This window comes from Vulpes vulpes, chromosome 7, assembly GCF_048418805.1.
Source record: "Vulpes vulpes isolate BD-2025 chromosome 7, VulVul3, whole genome shotgun sequence".
Taxonomy (NCBI): domain Eukaryota; kingdom Metazoa; phylum Chordata; class Mammalia; order Carnivora; family Canidae; genus Vulpes; species Vulpes vulpes.
Genome location: NC_132786.1, coordinates 52637630 through 52656686, shown reverse-complemented (window position 1 = coordinate 52656686; position 19057 = coordinate 52637630). Strand labels below are relative to the sequence as shown.

At 38.1% G+C, this 19057-nt stretch overlaps 1 protein-coding gene across 2 annotated transcripts in view; it reads left to right on the top strand.

Moving 5' to 3' along the window:
* Nucleotides 1–19057, top strand: part of TENM3 (teneurin transmembrane protein 3) — a 2512213-nt gene that overhangs the window by 1649574 nt on the left and 843582 nt on the right. For both annotated transcript variants that reach the window (XM_072763857.1, XM_072763858.1), the window contains one exon: nt 17542–17623. The gene's annotated coding sequence lies outside the window, so the exon portion shown is untranslated. The remainder of the gene's footprint in view (nt 1–17541; nt 17624–19057) is intronic.

Sequence of the window (19057 nt, the reverse complement as noted above, 5' to 3'; positions counted from 1 at the left end):
GGATGAATGTGGCATGAGGGACACAAATATCATTACCTTGATAAATTACTGACGGCATAATGATTATGGAAATCGTCATCGACTGATCATCAGTCACAATTTATTTCAAATCAATGTCTACAATTTGTAGCCTGGATGGAAGTTTTATCAAAACCCCCTCTGGTATAGAACGTCTCTTCCTAGCTAACTTCCTCCTAAGAGCATTACAGCTTTGTCATGCATCATCTGCTGTTCATGAATGGAACCACTCAATGATTCCATGGCCTCCAGCAATCCAAATTAGTCAGAAGAACATTGGGCTACCACACACTCATAGACAAGCTCGTTCAGAAAAGCAGTTAATTTAAGAACCAGCAAATGTGCCAAACTACAGAATCCCTCCCTAGACACAGAGTTTCCCATTTTTCCCCCTTTCCAATTGGCAATAAATGGTAATGTTTGACTTTACTATGCTGTTAAATTGCAAATAAATTGTTGCAGAATCATGACATAATAGACACTTACATCTTTAAAACTATCTCTGTAACAGGAAACATCATTTGCATGTCTTTGAGAAGTAGTGTTTCATTACTCTTCTTCTAACACACTTAACACTTCAAGTAAGTTTAGGTCTGAAGGGCCCAATGACTCAATCCTCCGTGTGGTACTTTTATGTGACATTTACCTGATTTTTAAGTTAGATGTCATTTATTAAGTATCACAAAATAGTAGTCATTGTCAATGCTAGCTAATGATGAACCGATACAAGGAAAACTTTGTCCCCAGAAGGTAACCTTCTCAGAATTAACATCAGAGATGGTAGATTAATACTTTAGCTGGAATGGAGATCTGGGTTGAATATAGACAAGACTGTGTTTTGTTTTGCTTGGTTTGGTTTGGTTTTGAAGAGCTGCCTTTTCTACTTCTGCCTCTTTACTAGACAAACGAAATCATTTACTGAGTATATACTTTGGTTTGGATAGACAGGCTGACCTGGAGAAGTACAACAAAAAATAAACCCAGAAGCACTGAGTTCAGTTGTCCCTTGTGAGGTAAAACTGCTAACAATGATTTTGGAGATAGAAAAATAGTATTATCTCTATAAATTGGCCGATGCAAGTAAGACTGAGGTAAAATGTCGTGTTTCATTTGTCATGTTACTATGCACTTCATGCTTTCTTTGCATTTTAGAAAATGTTTCATAGTAGTAATATTACTCCTCAACTTTATAGTTTTACATTCAAAACATGCAATTAGACACTTAAGAGATGGTTTCCCAGAAACGTAAGATTACTAGTTCAAGTTTAAGAGTGATACATACTTCTCTAAACATGTAGAGCGATTGTCAAAAAGCCAAAACAGGTAGAATTGAAAATGAATACTATTAAAGATTTATCACTTATTAAGCATCAGTTATGATTCAAGCATCCTGCCAAATGTCCCAAGTATATTATTTTTCTGTAACTCTCACAAGAAACCCTGCAGAGGTTGGTTTAGCCTCGTTTTTCAAAGGAGGAAAGTGAATCACAAATGCCTGAGGTTACAGGAAGTGTAGGAGGCAGGACAGTTTGACTTCAAGGTCACCGTTCCTCAGCTTTGCAAATCTCCTTGGTATATGGGTAGTCGTGAAGATACGGAGTCTAGTTAAATTTTGGTTTTGGAACCTTTATGTGTCTGGCATTTATGAATAGTTTCCCATATAAATAGTTACATATGAATTGCTGTGGAAAAAGAAAGAAAAAGGGAGGAAGATGGAAGGAAGGAAGGAAGGAAGGAAGGAAGGAAGGAAGGAAGGAAGGAAGAACAAATGGAAGGAGCAGACAGACATGATCTCAGGCCTTAATTTTCTCCTTCCTCCTTAAGAATATGCATTTCCCAGGGGAAATGAGGACACTGGACAAATCTTTTATGAGCGCCAACAATTTGCCAAAACCTGTAAGTCTAAATGAAGGCGAGGATATTCCCTGGCTTCATCATCTGAAACCCCCTCTCCTTTCTAGGTGTCCTATGAGCTCGATCAATGACATCATCATCTTCTTAATCAACCTGTTTTGTGACTTTATTGTTGTTTTTGACTATTCCATCTGATATCTGATGAATAATATATGTTGCTGACTTAACTTCGTTAGTGTACTTTACATAGATGTTTCCCCTTTGACCATTCTGTCCATTCTCCATGCCTCACACATTGGGGTAAACGCTAACTTTTCTCTAACAAATTTAAAAGTGTCTCCATTGATAGCATATGATAGCCCCTCCAGCAGATACCTCTGTGATGACTGCCTAGTATGTGATGAGGTCTGGGTCACAGTTCTGTCGGAATGTCCGGGCCAGGCTGCTCTTCCTGACACGCAGACACACTGACTTTCTCTGGTGTATTTATCTTAAATCTAAAGCCTCTGTTCTGTATTTGCCAGAGCAAGTTATCTCTCAGGAACAAGGATGGCAAAGTAGATATTTGTGGCACTAGACAGATGTGTCAGCATTGGACAGAGTGCGGGAGGCACCATATTGGTCAGAGGTAGGACAGACTTGGGTCTCATCTAGTCTCATCACTTACTAACTGTATAACTTTAGATAAGTTTATTCACTTGATATAACTGACCACACACTCTGTGCCAGGTCGTTTTCTGGAAATACAACGGAGATTAAACAGGCATGGCCCCTGACTTGGTGGTATTCACTTCAAGTGGAAAGCAATAGATACAGGCAAGTAAACAACAAAAGAAAATTATTTCAGAAGTAGGGACTATTTTAAAAGAAATTAAGAGAATGATGAGACAGAAAATGTGGTGAGGAATTGAGAAACACTAAGCCTAGATTTGGTGGTAAGAAAGGCCCTATAGAGGAGAAATGTTTGAGCATGGCCAAAGGGATCTGCCAGGAAAAGATCAAGGGGCACAGTGTGTGGTTCAGAGGAGCTGTAAATGCAAAGACAGGGGAGAAGAGCAGAGGCCAGTGTGGCTGGAGGGTGGTAGACGACAGGAGGTAGAGTGGAGGGTGAGATCTCATCAACAGACCTTGTAAGTCATGGAAAGCAACTGAATTCAGGCATGATGGGGGATCAGCAGGGTTGAAGGGGAGGCATGACATGATGTGATTTTCATTAAAGAAATATAGCTCTGTGTGCTGTAAGAAGGATTAATATAAACAATGGATCCAGTTAGGCAGTTGGAACAAGAGAAGAGTCCTCTCCTCAAGGCAGGTTCTCATACCAAGAGCCCAAACAGAAACTAGGAATCCTGATTGCAAGATGTATTCAACTACTTGGAAGACCTGAAGTATTTTTTTTATTATTATGACCCATTAGAAGTGTTTAATGGGGACATATACTTTAACACACAATAAATTAGATTTCGCTTCCTCACAAAGCCCAAATACTTTGGAAGATTTATGTGCTTTCCTGTCTGCCTTACTCTTACTTTGGAGAGGTGGAAGAAAAATTTGAGGGGAGGGATCCCATTTTTTGGTAATAAAGCTAGCCCTTTCCAGATGACACTGGTGAGACAGATGAGATGCTGTAAAGCACATTGTGTAACCGTAGCTACTCATCCAGTGCCTAGACTGTGGCAGATGCATAGGCTCTACATAGAAGTACAAAATCGATGCCTCGCTCCCATGGAGCCTGCAATCTCCCAGAGAACCTGTACGCGTGAGTTGAATGGGTAACCAGAGAAGACAGTGTGTGCCATCATCCAAAGCAGCGCTAGAGAACGTACATGGGTAGAGCTGAGAAATGGACAAGAGGAACACCTTGGGCCCTGTACAGCTTGAGAAAATAACAGGAAAAGAAGGAAGTGAAGAGTCTTTTCAAAGGCAATTGAGTTGTCTGGAGCAGAGAATTCACGTGGCCCACCGCATTATAAGGGAAGAGTGGGAAATGAGGCCAGAAAAGAAAATTGGAACCAGATTGTAGAAGGGGCTTAATGCTTGGCCAAGGAATGTGGACTTTGTGCTGTTGGTATTGAACAGCTATTGAAGGATTTTGAGCAGAGGAGTGACATGCCAAAAAGGCATTTGGGAAAATTAGGTGGATAGCCATCTGCAGGAAGCCAGGAGGGGAGCAGATCGGGAGGGAGCTGCTGTAGGTGATCTGGAGAGTGAGTGGTGTTTTGATTTTGTTGGTTTTAAGTTTTCAGAGTAGAATCATTCTACGAAGGTGTCAAAAATCCTCCTCATCTGTGCTTAGACTGTGTGAATTCTCTGCTGATGTGCTGCTTTTTATCAAAAAGTGTTCTTTCTATATAATTAAAATGAATATCCCCTTTCCAGAAAAATTATTCACCCTTTTCTCCATTCTTTTCTTGATTAATAGTGACAAGCCAACTAAGAACTGACAAGGAAATAGTAAAAGGGTAGGAAATTATGAAAACAAGTGAATGTTTTGCTAAGGAAATGTTTATTACTGTGGTTCTCATCATTATGAGTTAATTACAGGCTCTCAACAAATATCCCATTGTGAACTCAGAGGTGCAATATGTTTTATTTGAGAAAGTGAAATAGCGATTTCCTTTCCAGTATTCAGTTGTGTTTCCTGCTATTTTAAGACTACTCAGTGGTACCAATATACTTTGACAACCAATTATCCCAGCATGTCTTTGCCATGTATCTTAACTACAATGCTTTTTAAATTCTTAAATTGCAAAAACAGAATTCTATCTTAATTGATCAGATGTGCATCTAGAGTTGCCTGAACATTGTTTGTGTAATATCTCAATAACTTAACTGGCTTATAGGAGCCGAAACAAACAAACACCTGTTGGAATAAGACATACTTCCTTTGAAGCTGGTATTTACATATTTCCCCCAGACTTTCTTTTCTCCAATATCTTGACTCTTGCAGAAGGACAACATGTGGCCCCAGAGTTCTGGCCATATTGAAGACGATAATGAACCATAGACCATCTCTGGGAGCTCATAATCTGATTTACTGAGGCCAGTAGCCTTCCGACTCACAGTTACAGGCATTCCCCACCTTAGACTTTGCCCATACCAACGGATTCTGGCAAACTTGCTTCAAAGAACAGCACAGTACACATTCTACAAGCAAAAGGTGACTTTACAGAATAAGAATTCTCCCTGTGAATGTTGCACTCGCTCCTGTTAACTACAATTCATTGTTTAAAAGCTGATGTCTGTGATTGATTCAGGCACAGGGCCATTGCTTAATTTACTTTGGTTTGATTTTTTTTCTTCACCCTCCCAATTGGCTTCTCCAGAGGAGGAAAGTCAGACAGTAGTTACTGCTTTGGAAAGAAAAGATAAAGCTGAACACTTTGGAATGCATTTTGCTAACACTCCTTCGCCAAGTGTTACATGACTGTATCAAATTTCTTTAGACTTTGATAATGAGAAACAGACAATTCCATAGAAAATACAACCAAGAGATTTGCAGTAATAGAGGATTTCAGAAATACACATGGCTCTAAATGGCACTAAGATTATGTGCTTTAGAGTTTTGAATCTTTTATTTTTTCCATGTTTGAGTAGGTTCTATGGTTGATTATCAGGTTGAAGGAGGGCAGAGGGCCTGCCTGCTGATTATAAATGTGCATGTGTGTAAAATTTTCACACATAATATAATATTTCAAAGTTATTTTTATGGAGGCTCAGGGGTCCCAGAACTTAAACAAAACTGCTGATCATTGGCTCCAAGAAATACTTAGAAGGAATCGTAGCTTTTCTTTTTTTTTTTTTTAAACATCATATAGAGTCATTTGCAGACTTTGGGGCTACAGATCACATAATGTTTATTTATTCAGCTGGCTTTGGAGATTTGAGCAATATTTGGAGACACACGAGTCTTTGCCTTGCTTAATAAAAAGTATACTCAAAGGGATAGCTACAGCATTCTTATATACAAAAGGTTCTCACAAGCGGAGGTTGATATTGACAAAAATGTAATTTTAAAATTAAAAAGAAACTAAACAATCCCAGAAAAAAATTTGTCCAGCATCGTCTTTCTTGAGCAATCTTTGGCAGACCTTACGTTGTTAGATCGTATGTGCTATAATGCTTGAAAATACAAGCACTCTTTCTCTTCTTTCACAAGAACACTGTAAACAATACTTAAATTATTCTAGTATGATCATCTCCAAGAAACAGGACCTGGTTCACCTTCCAAGAATAATCATTTAACAGAAGATGTGTAATTTTGTTGGTATTAGTAGAGATTTATGTCACAGAGTCAACTCATTCTTTTCTGTGAAAGAAGGGGGAATAAATATTTCATAGCTCTGGCTTTTGAGGAACATTCCGCCTTTCAATCTTGAGGCAGACTTTCAACATATATGCCAATCAGAAGTCTTTAACAAATGTAAAATGCATCCTGTCTCCTTGTCTTTGAAAAATATAAGGATCTCCAAATGCACCTGAAATATTCATTATGTGGACACTATTCCGAGCAGAGCTGGAACTTGCTAAGTGTTTCAGTCACTACTTATTTATTCAGGTATTTCTTTCTTTTTTCTCTCTTCCAAGCTCCTACTAATTCGTTAATCTATGACTTGTCAAAAAGTCCTTATAAGATAGCTACATAACTACATTTATTGACAGTACTTAACATCGCAGTTTTATTCAGTTAGCTTAACCATGGTTTGTTTGATGGAAGACTATATTTTGTACCATGAATCACTTCTGTTTCTTTTGTTTCCATTTCTCTTCTTTTTCTTTTTATTTACCTGTCCCTGTCAGTTAAAGAAAGCAATGAAATTATCTTTTCTATGAGTTCCTCAGTTAGCATCTTATTAATAGAGTGGAATTTCATGGACAGTAAGGAGACTAATGTGCAGTTGGCCAGTGTTATATTTACACTTTGCTCTGAGCCTCGATGAAAAATGTCCCCAGAAATTGAAATCATGACCCAGTCTTCTGATCCATGTTCACCTCTCCAATATTGATTTATCATTGTTTTGGGTGAAAACTATTACATTTTATGCTAATGCTTAAGGCTCTTTCATAGAAAGTGATATTATTTGATAAGGTATTTAAAAGCAAGTCCCTCAAAAAGATTCCTAGAGAGAAAACAGATATTTAATAACTGTTAATAGGATCAGGGCAATGTCCTTAATTACACATATTCCCTTACACACACACACACACACACACACACACTCCTCTATAAATATGAGACTGTGAAGAACTGCGTGTAAAACAGCTTATAATCATAGAAGACCACAAGCTAACATTAGTTTTCTATAGACTACCATATTTCTTATGAAGTGCAGTAAAACATTCAAATTTTCAGTGAGTCCTTTCATTTTTGCTGATGATGCACAAAATTGAAACATTTTAGGGGGTCTTATGATGGATCAGGCACTATAGCAGATAGCTTTTTATGTGTTTTTTTTTTCAATAAAATGAAATATTTTTAAATTTTTGCTTCATTATATTATATATACAACTGCATTATATTTATTTTATTACTGTTACTTGACTATTTTTATGAATGAACTACCATTTCCAGTTTGGAGCAATAGACCTCTGTTTCCAAAGGAATAAAATATAATAAACATGAGAAGGAACTCAAATGAATTTAATTTGTTTATAGAGTGGTATGTTTCATAAGAAGACTATCTCAGTTCCCATCCAAATTATCAGTAGAGATAAGTACAGGTACGAAAAAGAAAAAAAAAAAGAAATTTAGCTCAGGCATCAGGAAAAATGTTCACCTGTATAATGTATTTTAGAAATACGTTATGTAAAATTTTGGTAAGTTTTTTATATTTTTATGGAAAACTATATAACTGTATTTGTGGGCTGATTTAGATACATTGCTGCCTACATGGCTTTTTTTTAGATACTGCTTTAACCCTGTTTCATGCTTTTAGAAGCTGAAAAGATGGGGATCAGGAAAAAATTAAGCATTCATCTAAAAATATTAAAGATGAATTTAATTCCTTCTATGAAAGTGTTTCTTCTTTTGTTTGTTTGTCTTTTTAGCTGAACATTCATACTTCTTCAAAGAACTGTAAGCAATGCATTTTAACACAATCACAATGACTCTGTTACTTTCATGAAGATTTATTAATACTGACTACAAAATAAAAATGTCAAAGACACAGTAAATATCATGCATAAAAAGCATAAAGAAATGCTACATTGGTTTGAGGACAAATAGGAAACATAATTTACATTCTGAGTAGAAAATGAATTTCTAGTAACATTCAGCAAAACAAATTATGGGCAAAATGCTAATGGTTCTCATGATACCTAGAGAAGAAGGCAAAATTGAAACAAATTTTGGATCTCTGTGATGTATAAACAAGGCTGACTCTGGGCAAGACACCAAATTATTGCCCGCCTTTGACATCATTCCTCGGGTACTTGGTCCCCCTGAGTTTTTCTCCTGGATCCAGGCATCTACAAGTACCTGGTCACAAACAAGAATTGTTAAATTTTAAGTCCCTGCTCGTGAAACTTTTTCTGTCTGGACTTCCATCCTTTTATGGCAGTGGTGCTCAAACCTTTTGACTGTGGTTCACTTAAGGATTTATATATCCCAATCTATTTCTACTTTTCAGAGAAAAAAGACCCCATCATCATTAGCAGCAGCAGCAGCAGTGGCAGCAGCAGTAGTGGGGAGGGACTAAATAACAGGTTACATATTACCAACATAGCAATTACACAACAAAGCAAATGAGGAACAAATATAAGGTTAGATAGTAATACTACAAATATGTTAACTCATATATATTTGTCTGCAATCAAGACCAGTTCAAAACAGTAGTATTAACCACATGTCCCTTCCCAGATTTCAGGGAAAGATTCTAAGACTTTTCATATGAGCATAAATAGCAGGAGCATTGCAAGACTCCCAGGCATTGAGTTGCAGTGAAAAGTTTTGTGAAATACTAATTTAGAGTTCTCAATTAATTCTGGTGACATGCTAATATTAGTTTATGAGTAGTACCTTCTAGCAACTCAGCAAATACCAGTGAGTATCCATTAATCTCTATGAAAGTGCATGTTATTCAACTGCAGGAGTCAAAGATGAGTTTTCTATCATCAGGCTGAACTTTGAAGTTCCACAGAAGTCCATAGGGCATGCTTTGAGCTTTAGGGCCCCAACATCAGCTCACTGATAATGAGCTGATAGAGTCTGAGGCTTTCCCAGATAGAGATTACATTTCCACCCTTGTTCTCTTGGGTGCTAATGACTATACAGTTGAAAGCCCCAGGCTACCAAAAAGATAAAAAAAAAAAGTGGGGGGGAGTGACAAATAAAGAAGAAAAAGAAAAGAAAGAAAGAAAGAAGAAAGAAAGAAAGAAAGAAAGAAAGAAAGAAAGAAAGAAAGAAAGAAAGAAAGAAAGAAAAGTTGTATCTTAGTAAACCACAGAGATATGTCTCACCTTGAAAAAAAAAAAAAAAAACTTACAATCAGGCCCTAATTGGGCCACAAACTGAGGAATCAGTCAGGGAACAATTAAATTTAACAGCAATATAGTCAATGGTCAAATCAACCAAGATATTGATGAGGATCAAATAAAATTAAGGGAGGTCTGGGAGGATGAAGATATATCAGGAATGACTCAGGATGATGGGTGGACTGCCTTTATATGTTTGAAGTCGGAGACCCTAGAGCCCTCTATTCCAGGTGGGGAATCTCAATATGCAGAGATTCCTTAACTGCAGCAAGTTGCTGTCAGTGGTTTTCAGAAGGCATTCTTTTGCCAAGACTCTGAATTATTAATGCCAAATTATTGGGCGACATCTTCCATTTATTGTTCTTTACTTGCTCTCCAGTGAGTTGGTCCTATGACTCAGTGAGGGCTCTGATGACATCCACCTGTCTGAACATGTCAGACCATCTGTACAAGTGATTTAAAGTGTGTTCCAATGTAAAATTACTATTATTTGTCCTGTTATAATTTCCAATTACATTATTCAAGTAGTGCCAGAGTCGATTTACACACATCTTTCATCCTTATGTGGAGCTTACAGATGGGAAAATGATTTAATAAATTTCACCTGAGCTCTAAAGTAGGCTGTGTTGGCCGTTGATTAGCAGTGTGTTGTTTGGATGTCAGCTTGGAGTTTGGGATTTAGATCTCACTTACTGTTGTCAGTAGTTATTGTTTTTCTATCGATAAATGTTTAAAGGAAAGATTTGTCTTGAACACTATAGATTTTATTTCTAGAGAAGCCAAGGACAAATGTTAATGTGGTTTTTGGTTCTTTTTTCCTTCCTTCTTCTTCTTCCTTTTTTTTGTTGTTCTTGATGATGATGGCTTTGAAGGAGACAAGGGGTCAGGGAGACATAAAATGCACTATTTGGAGTAGGTTTTAGACAGTCTAGATGTTCTGATAAAAATTCTTCTTTAGTTGACCCTGAATGCTCTTTGTGTTTGATCTTGGACACCCTGACAGTAACGTCACCCACATGCTTACACAGAAGATGGTAAAAATAAGGGGTTGGAGCCTTGCTAAAGCACTTTCCTCATTGATAAAATTGGCAGTGACCTTAATCAGTGACTCTCTAAGCTTTTTAGCACTGACAGAAATAACCATTTCTTTCCACTCTGTCTATTTTCATCATGGACACTTTTTCCCTTGATCTTCAGATATGATACATATCCCTAGGTTTGTACAGCTCTAGAAGTCTGGCTGCTTCACTCATCTATTGTTTGTATTATGATTCTTATCAGAAGCCTCCCAAATATGTATTTAAGGAGACTTGATTGGCAAAACTCGCAGAATGTAGAAAAATTGTGTCAATAAATATAGAAATTCAAAGTTTAAGGCCGTTTAAAATACTAAGTTTGGTTACCACTGTCTATAAACCAGCACAGAATATGTGTGGTTCTAAGTTATATATACCATATCCACTTTTTAAAAACCCTGGATCTTGGTTGTCTTCTAAATATTTGTGAGGCGTTTAAAATTACTGAAAGCCAAAAATAGTTTTTGCAAGAGTAAAGTTAATAGTAAGTGATTATTTTAATTCACTTGATATTTGGAAACCATAATCTTGATTACATGGGTAACCTCAGTAGCACCCTTTTGTAATTACTCCCCATAAATTAACATGCTATTTCTATCTTCTGCAATTTTCAAGAAATCGAGGCTGTTAACTATAAACTATGGATGAGGCACCCAAGTGACAGTCAACCTAGAAGTCTCTAACACCTTCGTGATTAACTCTATGGTGATCAGGTGTATGTCAGTCTAACTCATAATTTGTATGGACAGAACAATCACAAGTATCTCACGTGAGTTATTTATTTTAGATACTGCCTTGGGTTATCTTTTGGCCTATAATTATACTTAACAAAAATCCTATAATTTTAAGACAATGAGAACTCACTGGAACTACATATTTACAATTGATAACTTTAGGAATGATTATTTTTTAAATGAATTATGCTGACCTGTGAACCCCAGGAAGGTTAAGTCCTGAATCATTGCATAATGTTCATGATTAATTTGATGGAGAGACTGCTTTTCAGGAAAGAGAACTATGGTTCATCAGGGAGAGAGGCAGAGATATAGGCAGAGGGAGAAGCAGGCTCCTTGCAGGGAGCCCGAGGCGGGACTCGATCCCAGACCAGGATCACGCCCTGAGCCAGAGGCAGATGCTCAACCTCAACTGCTGAGCCACCCAATTGTCCTGAAAATAATTCTCTAAAATCATATAATTATAGGCAATGAAGGATTGCTTTTACCGGTATATCAAGGTTAAACAATGACAACCAAAAGCTATTGTGTTTACCTTGATATCAACAGATCTCTTAACTGATTATGCTTTATTATGATGTTTGAGTAAATAGAAATACCATGTTGAAAATTCAAAGGTAATCATCACCAACATTAAAAAATAGTTATTTGTATTATCCAGAAGTCATGGCAATCACAAATAGTAAAATTTCCTTCAAACATAGTTGGCCGATATCTCTGTCTGTCTATGCTGGCCACTAATTATAAAGAGCCAGTGATACCCTTTTGGCATAATAAAGGAATCTCTATGAGAAAGGAAATGGACAGAGGTTACCCACAGTGCTACTCAGGGACACAGCAAGATAGAAACAGAGCTGCAAACAAGAGGCATCATGATCTTAGTGGAGAATGCATGTTCCTCAGACTCAACCAAATTAGGCTTCGAAACAGGGAAAGAATCACCAACTTCACAGGACTGTTGTGAGGATGAAGCGCACCACGTGTGCACAACATCTACCAGTGCCTGACACAAAACATGTGCTATGTTCTCCTGAGTTCATCTCTGTCTTTGCTACCCATTGCTCTTTGTATGATTGTTCTTTTTTTTTTTTTTTAAGATTTTATTTATTTATTCATGAGAGCAGAGAGAGTGGCAAAGACACAGGCAGAGGGAGAAGCAGGCTCCCTGCAGGGAACCTGATGTGGGACTCGATCCCCGGACCCCGGGATCACACCCTGAGCTGAAGGCAGATGCTCAACTTCTGAGCCACCCAGGCGTCCCTGTGTGATTGTTCTTGAGTAACAGAAGGTCAGATGTAGAGAAGAATAGTCAACTGTCAGCTAGAATACTAATTGCATTTAAAGTATCTTTGCAACTTGCTCATTTAGAGGTTTACTTAGGCCGCTCACCATATTTGTTTTTGTTAATCATTGGATAAGCAATATCTGTCTAATACAGCGCCAGGGATGTAACTGATGTGCAATAAATCTTTCTTCAATGAACAAACAAGTGGGAACCATGAAATTTTCTCATAGAAATGAAATTAGACAATGTGACTGGACTCTTGTGCCAGATGATAAAATGTACAGAGCCAATAAGATAACTAGAGTTATCTCAGAGTATTTAATCAGCATGGCTATAAAACGAGGCCCACACATTTTCCTGTGGAAACACATTTAAGTTTCTTCAGTTGGAAATCCAAACTGAGGAGCCCATAGTTTCTTCCAAATATGGTGGAACCTACTGTTTTCTCTCCCAAGCATTTCCAGGAGTCAAGTGAGCTCCTCCAGTGCCAAGCCACTTGTGCTATTTATAAAACTCAAGGGCTTGATTCCAGAAACCAAATATCAGTTGGTATAATTACCATCCTCCCATAATTGCAGTCCTTAGGGGCAGAAATGACCAATGAATCCTTAAACCTAATGTGGGAAGTGGCTTGTCCCCACCCCCAGCTTTTGTCATGGCGCTATGTACCACCGACCCTACCAACCCAGGCTCTCAGTGGGACATCTGAGAACCAGGAATAGAAGAAACAGAGACTGTCTTTTCCCCAGTGGATAGTCTTTCCTGCTTTGTCGGGGATGAGCTGACCATAGAGTTGAAGGTCCATTTCTGGGTTCTCTATTCTGTTCCATTGATCTATGTGTCTGTTTTTGTGCCAGTACCACATTGTCTTGATGATTGCAGCTTTGTAATACAACTTGAAGTCAGACATTGTGATGCCCCCAGCATTGGTTTTCTTTTTCAATAGTCCCCTGGCTTTTCTGGTTCCATACAAATCTTAAGATGCCATGGAACCAGCTCTGTGAAGAAAGCCCATGGTATTTTGCTATTCTTTCTCCAGTTCCTTTAGGTGTGAGGTTAGCTTGTTTTTGCGTTTTTTTCTAATGTTTTGAGGGAAGCTTGTATTATGATGTATTTCCCTCTTAGAACTGCTTTTGCTGTATCCCAAAGATTTTGAACAGTTGTATTTCATTTTCATTATTTTCCATGGATCTTTTTAATTCTTTTCTAGTTTCCTGGTTGACCCATTCATCTTTTAGTAGGATTCTCTTTAACCTCCATGTGTTTGTGTTTCTTCCAGATTTCTTGTGATTGAGTTCAAATTTCTGAAAATACGTAGGGGACAATGCCAATGTTTTGGTATTGGTTGAGACCAGATTTGTGAACCAGTATGTGGTCTTTTCTGGAGAAAGTTCCACATGCACTTGAGAAGAAAGTGTATTCAGTTGCATTAGGATGGGATATTCTGTATATATCTGTGAAATCCATTTGCTCCAGTGTATCATTCAAGGCCCTTGTTTCTTGGTGATGTTCTGCTTAGAAGATCTGTCTTTTGCTGAGAGTGCTGTGTTGAAGTATCCTACTATTAATGTATTAATATCTGTGTATCTCTTTACTTTGGTTATTAATTAATATACTTGGCTGTTCCCACATTAGGGGCATAAATAGTCATAATTGTTAGGTCTTCTTATTTAAAGGATAGACCCTTTAAATACGATATAATGAATGCCCCTCTTCATCTCTTATTACAGTCTTTGTTATAAATTCTATTTTATCTGATATGAGGATTCCTACCCCAGCATTCTTTTGAGGACTATTTGAGTGGTAAATCGTTCCCCACCCCATCTTTTTCAGTCTGGACGTGTCCTTAGGTCTAAAATGAGTGTCTTGTAGGCAGCAAATAGATGGGTCTTACTTTTTTATCAAGTCCGATACCCTACATCTTTTGATGGGATCATTTAGCCCATTCACATTCAGAGTAACTATTGAAAGATATGAATATAGTGTCATAGTATTACTGTACAGTCCCTGTTTTTGTGGATTGTTTGTTTGAGCTTCTCTTTCTTTAACAGGGTCCCCCTCAATATTTCTTGCAGAGCCAATTTGGTGGTCACATATTCTTTCAGTTTCGGCTTATCCTGGAAGCTCTTTATCTCTCCTTCTATTTGGAATGACAGCCTTGCTGGATAAAGTATTCTTGGCTGCATGTTTTTCTCATTTAGTACCCTGTGTATATCCTGCCAGCCCTTTCTGGCCTGCCAGGTCTCTGTGGAGAGGTCTGCTGTTAATCTGATATTTCTCCCCATATAAGTTAAGAATCCCTTGTCTCGAGCTGCTTTTAGAATTTTCTCTTTATCTTTGAAATGTGCATGTTTCACTATTAAATGTCGAGGTGTTGAATGGCTTTTGTTGATTTGGTGGGGGAGTTCCTCTCTATCTCTTGGATCTGAATGCCTGTTTCCTTCCCCAGATTAGGGAAGTTTTCAAGTATGATTTGTTCAAATATACTTTGTGATCCTCTCTCTCTCTCTCTGTCTTCTGGAATTCCAGTAAGATGAATACTATTCCTTCTCAAGCTATCGTTTATTTCATTTCCCAAAGCCTTTCCTCATGGGTTCTTGTTTTTCTTTTTTTCTCCTTCAGCTTCCTTCCTTTCCATCAACTTGTCTTCTCTGTCATTCACTCTCTCTTCCACCTCATTAACCCTAGCAGTTAGAGCATCCAGTTTAGACTGCATCTCAGTTAAAGTATTTTTAATTTTGGCCTGATTAGATCTCAATTCTGCAGTAAAAGAATCTCTAGAGTCCTTTACGCTTTTTTTCTAGACCTACCAGTAATTTTATAATTGTACTTCTGAATTATATTTCTGACATGGTATTTAAATCCACATCCAGTATATCTGTACCAGAGAGTATTACTTCTGTTTCTTTCTTTTGTGGTGAATTCTTCCTTCAACTCATTTTGTCCAGTGCAGTGTTGCTGTATGAGTAAGCAGAGCCAAAAATATCAACCACGACCTAAGTAAAATAGAACCTAGACAATTCTGAAGAGGTCAGATACCAGAAAATAAAAGAAAGAGAAGAACAGAATAAAATAAAAAGACCACTAGTGTGGAAAACAAATTTTTAATTTTTTTTTGAAAAACAAATTTGAAAGCAAAATAGTAAGAATTAAAACAAAAACAAAAAACAAAGAAAAAAAGGGGGTGGTGATGAGGAAGTTGTGGTGGAGAGAGAATGTAGTCTCCCCAAGGGGACCTAGTGGGTGATCCTCTTGGTTCTGAGTGTCTTTTGTCCTATATGTTAGCAGATGCCCAATTCCAAATTTATATAAACAAGCAAAAGTTATACAGAGACCTAACCTTGACCACAAAAACAGAAATAAGATAAAAGAAGGGGGCAGAACGGGAAGGAAGAAAGAATATAGTCTCACAGAATGAACTAACAGGTGTTCCAGTTAGTTCTGGGTGTATTTCGGTCCATGTGTTAGAAGATACTGTGAATCCCTGGGTGGCCCAGACGTTTAGCGCCTGCCTTTGGCCCAGGGTGTGATCCTGAAGTCCCGGGATCGAGTCCCATGTCGCACTCCCTGCATGGAGCTTGCTTCTCCCTCTGCCGGTGTCTCTGCCTCTCTCTCTCTCTCTCTCTCTCTCTCTCTCTCTGTCTCTCGTGAATAAATAAAATCTTTAAAAAAAAAAAAAAAAAAGAAGATACTAACTTCCACCATTGTAAAACAAAACGAGACAGAAAAAACAAAGCACAAAAACAAAAATCCATAACTAATATACTTACCAAAATTAAATTGAGTGCATTGAAGGGAATCCAATAATGAAGAGTATATCTAAGACATGTAATAGTAGAAACATGAAAATCAAAAGGGAAAAAGCTTAAAAGCGAAGAGTTGGTAAAATATGGTAGCTAAGGCAGAAAAAGGAAGCAATACTGGAAATTTTTAACCTGAGATAAAAATGAATCATAATGGAAAAACCCTCTAGATCTTGGGGTTCCCCGGGTGGCTCAGCAGTTCAGTGCGCCTTCGGCCCAGGGTGTGATCCTGGAGACCCGGGATCGAGTCCCACGTCGGGCTCCCTGCATGGAGCCTGCTTCTCCCTCTGCTTCTCTCTCTCTCACTCTCTCTCTCTCTCATGAATGAATAAATGCAATCTTACAAACAAACAACCCTCTAGCCGTGCATTATATGGCTCAGTCCCGCCTTGCAGCGCGGCCGCTCCGCGCACGTGCTGTCCCGCGCTCTCCCGGGTCCCCAGGTGTCTCTACCTGGGGACGCGCCCCCCCCCCGCCCCCACGGCCGAAGTGCTCCGGGGTCCGCACACCCGCAGGGCGCCCCCCCGCCCGCGCCCCAGGTGCGCCCCCAGGTGCGCCCCCTCCCCCCGGGAGCGAGGGTTTCCCTCCCCCCCTCCTGTGGTCTGTCCTGTCTGCTGGTCCCGAGCGGGGCTCCGCATCCCCGATGCCCGGGGCCCTGCAAGTGACCACCTCGAGCCCCGGAGCTTCGCTCTGATTCCGAATCCTCTGAAAATGTTCCCCAGGGAAACTGAAATGCCTTCAGCTCCTCCCCCTCCCCAACCCCCGCCTCTTTTCTATTATGTTCAGACCCTGTATTTGGTCATTTGTTCTCTCTTACCTGGGTTACCTTCCCCATCCATTCTTCTCTGGTCATTGATCACGACCAGACCCTGTACTTGGTCATTTTTCCTCACTTACCTGGGTTACCGCCCCCCCATCCATTCTTCTCTGTTCCAGCTCCTGCTCACCATCTTTGTAAGAAATCAGATTTTTTTTCTTAGAGTCACCTCCTCCACGAAGGTTCACTTGGTCTCCCTCTAGGAAATAACTTCCTGATTCCCACAACATTTGATCTATTCCTCTTTCATGATATTTACAAATTTGGCACCTTTTTTTTTTAGACTTCTTTATTTACCTAATAATTTCCCCTGCACCACCCGGCCTATGCAAAGATACTTAGCAATGCTTGTTATATGAATGGTCAAGTGAATGAGTTATCATTTTATAGTTATGGAGACACATACGTTGTAGCAAAATGTACACAGTGATAGTAAAAGAAATATAGTATAGCCATTTTTCTATTTGTACTATTTCTCCAGATTTGTGAGACAACCAGCATCTTTGCTTGGCAACTAGAGTGAGCAGTCTGATACAAAAATTGAAGGACAATACACCTTTTTGGTAAGTAACATTTACATTTTAAACCTGATTATAATCAAAAGCTAATGTTGCGCCTCTATTTTGTTTAAAGCCCTATTTTATAATTTTTTAAAAATATTCTGATATATTTTCTTGGAGATTAGAAGAATTGATATGGAAAGTTTTCAAGAGAATTATTATTTATTGTAGACAATAACGTACAACTTCTCAATTTTGACACAGTGCTGAAGTGATTCCATATAGTTATGGAAGGGATTTATATTTTTGTGCAAATTTTATTGAACTGTAACATCCAGAAAAGCATGCAGGTTGTAAGTGCACAGTTCAATGAATTTTCACTACATGAACACATCCATAAAAAAGGACACAGTTAAGAAACAGAGTGTTATCAGCACCGTAGATTCCCATAACCCTGTGCCCTTTAAAACATGCCCCCTCCTCCCCCCTTTCCCACACCCCCACCAAAGTTAATTATACTCATGTCTTCCAACACTGAGAATTCATTTCCCCCGTTTTTAAGTGTTAAGTGAATAAAGGGACTATCTTTTTAAGTGACTTAAAAATAAAGACAAAATTGAAAAAGTGAGCAAGAAAGCCAAGTGATTTTCTATCTATGTAACAGCTGTTTTTCCAGGTGATTTGACAGCTAATTGGAGTCATATTGCTTTTATTCTTAAACCCAGCAAATATCACCTGTTTTAATTGTGGGTCACTGCTGATTAAGCACTCTACTCGGGTTTTTTCTCATATTTGGGCTTAATAAATTATAGCCTGCCCAAGATCAGGAAAGGTATTCATCACGTCAAATGTTTACGGCAACTGTCTTTTATAATTAGAGCAAAAGATTTTTTTTTTTTTAGCATTGACTAATTAAATTGATAATTAACATAGGATGAAGATTTTGCATGGTTTCTCAAAGGAACCAAGGAAATAGAGGTACACTTAGATCAGCTAAAGACTTAATGACACATTTGTTAAAGGCTTTATTGTATTTAGCATAATAAGTGAGAAATGGAATCACACTTATTTCAGGAGAGATGACTGTCTTTCCAGTTATCTATTCAAGGGAAGGCCTTACTAAGAGACTCCTAATCTCTGTTCATTGCTAGGCATCCTCCCAAGAAATAGTAGTTAAACCTTAACACTCAAATATTTCACTTAATGATTTAGATAGTATCTTATTGATCAAGATCCAGGAGACAAAAATATTAGTTTCTACAGAAACTAAATTTCAAAAAAAAAAAAAAAAAAACAACTCCCTGCTCAATTTCTTGTACACAGTTATTAAATGTTATGACTTATCCTACTTAATTAATTTTCATTTTAGGGCAACTGGTGCTGCTTTTAAAAATAATTTCTGTGATCCAAATTATCTTTTTTTTTTTTTTACCTTTAGTGTCACTAAATACCTGCATATTTTATCTAATCTTGTCCATTATATGTTATCTGTTATCC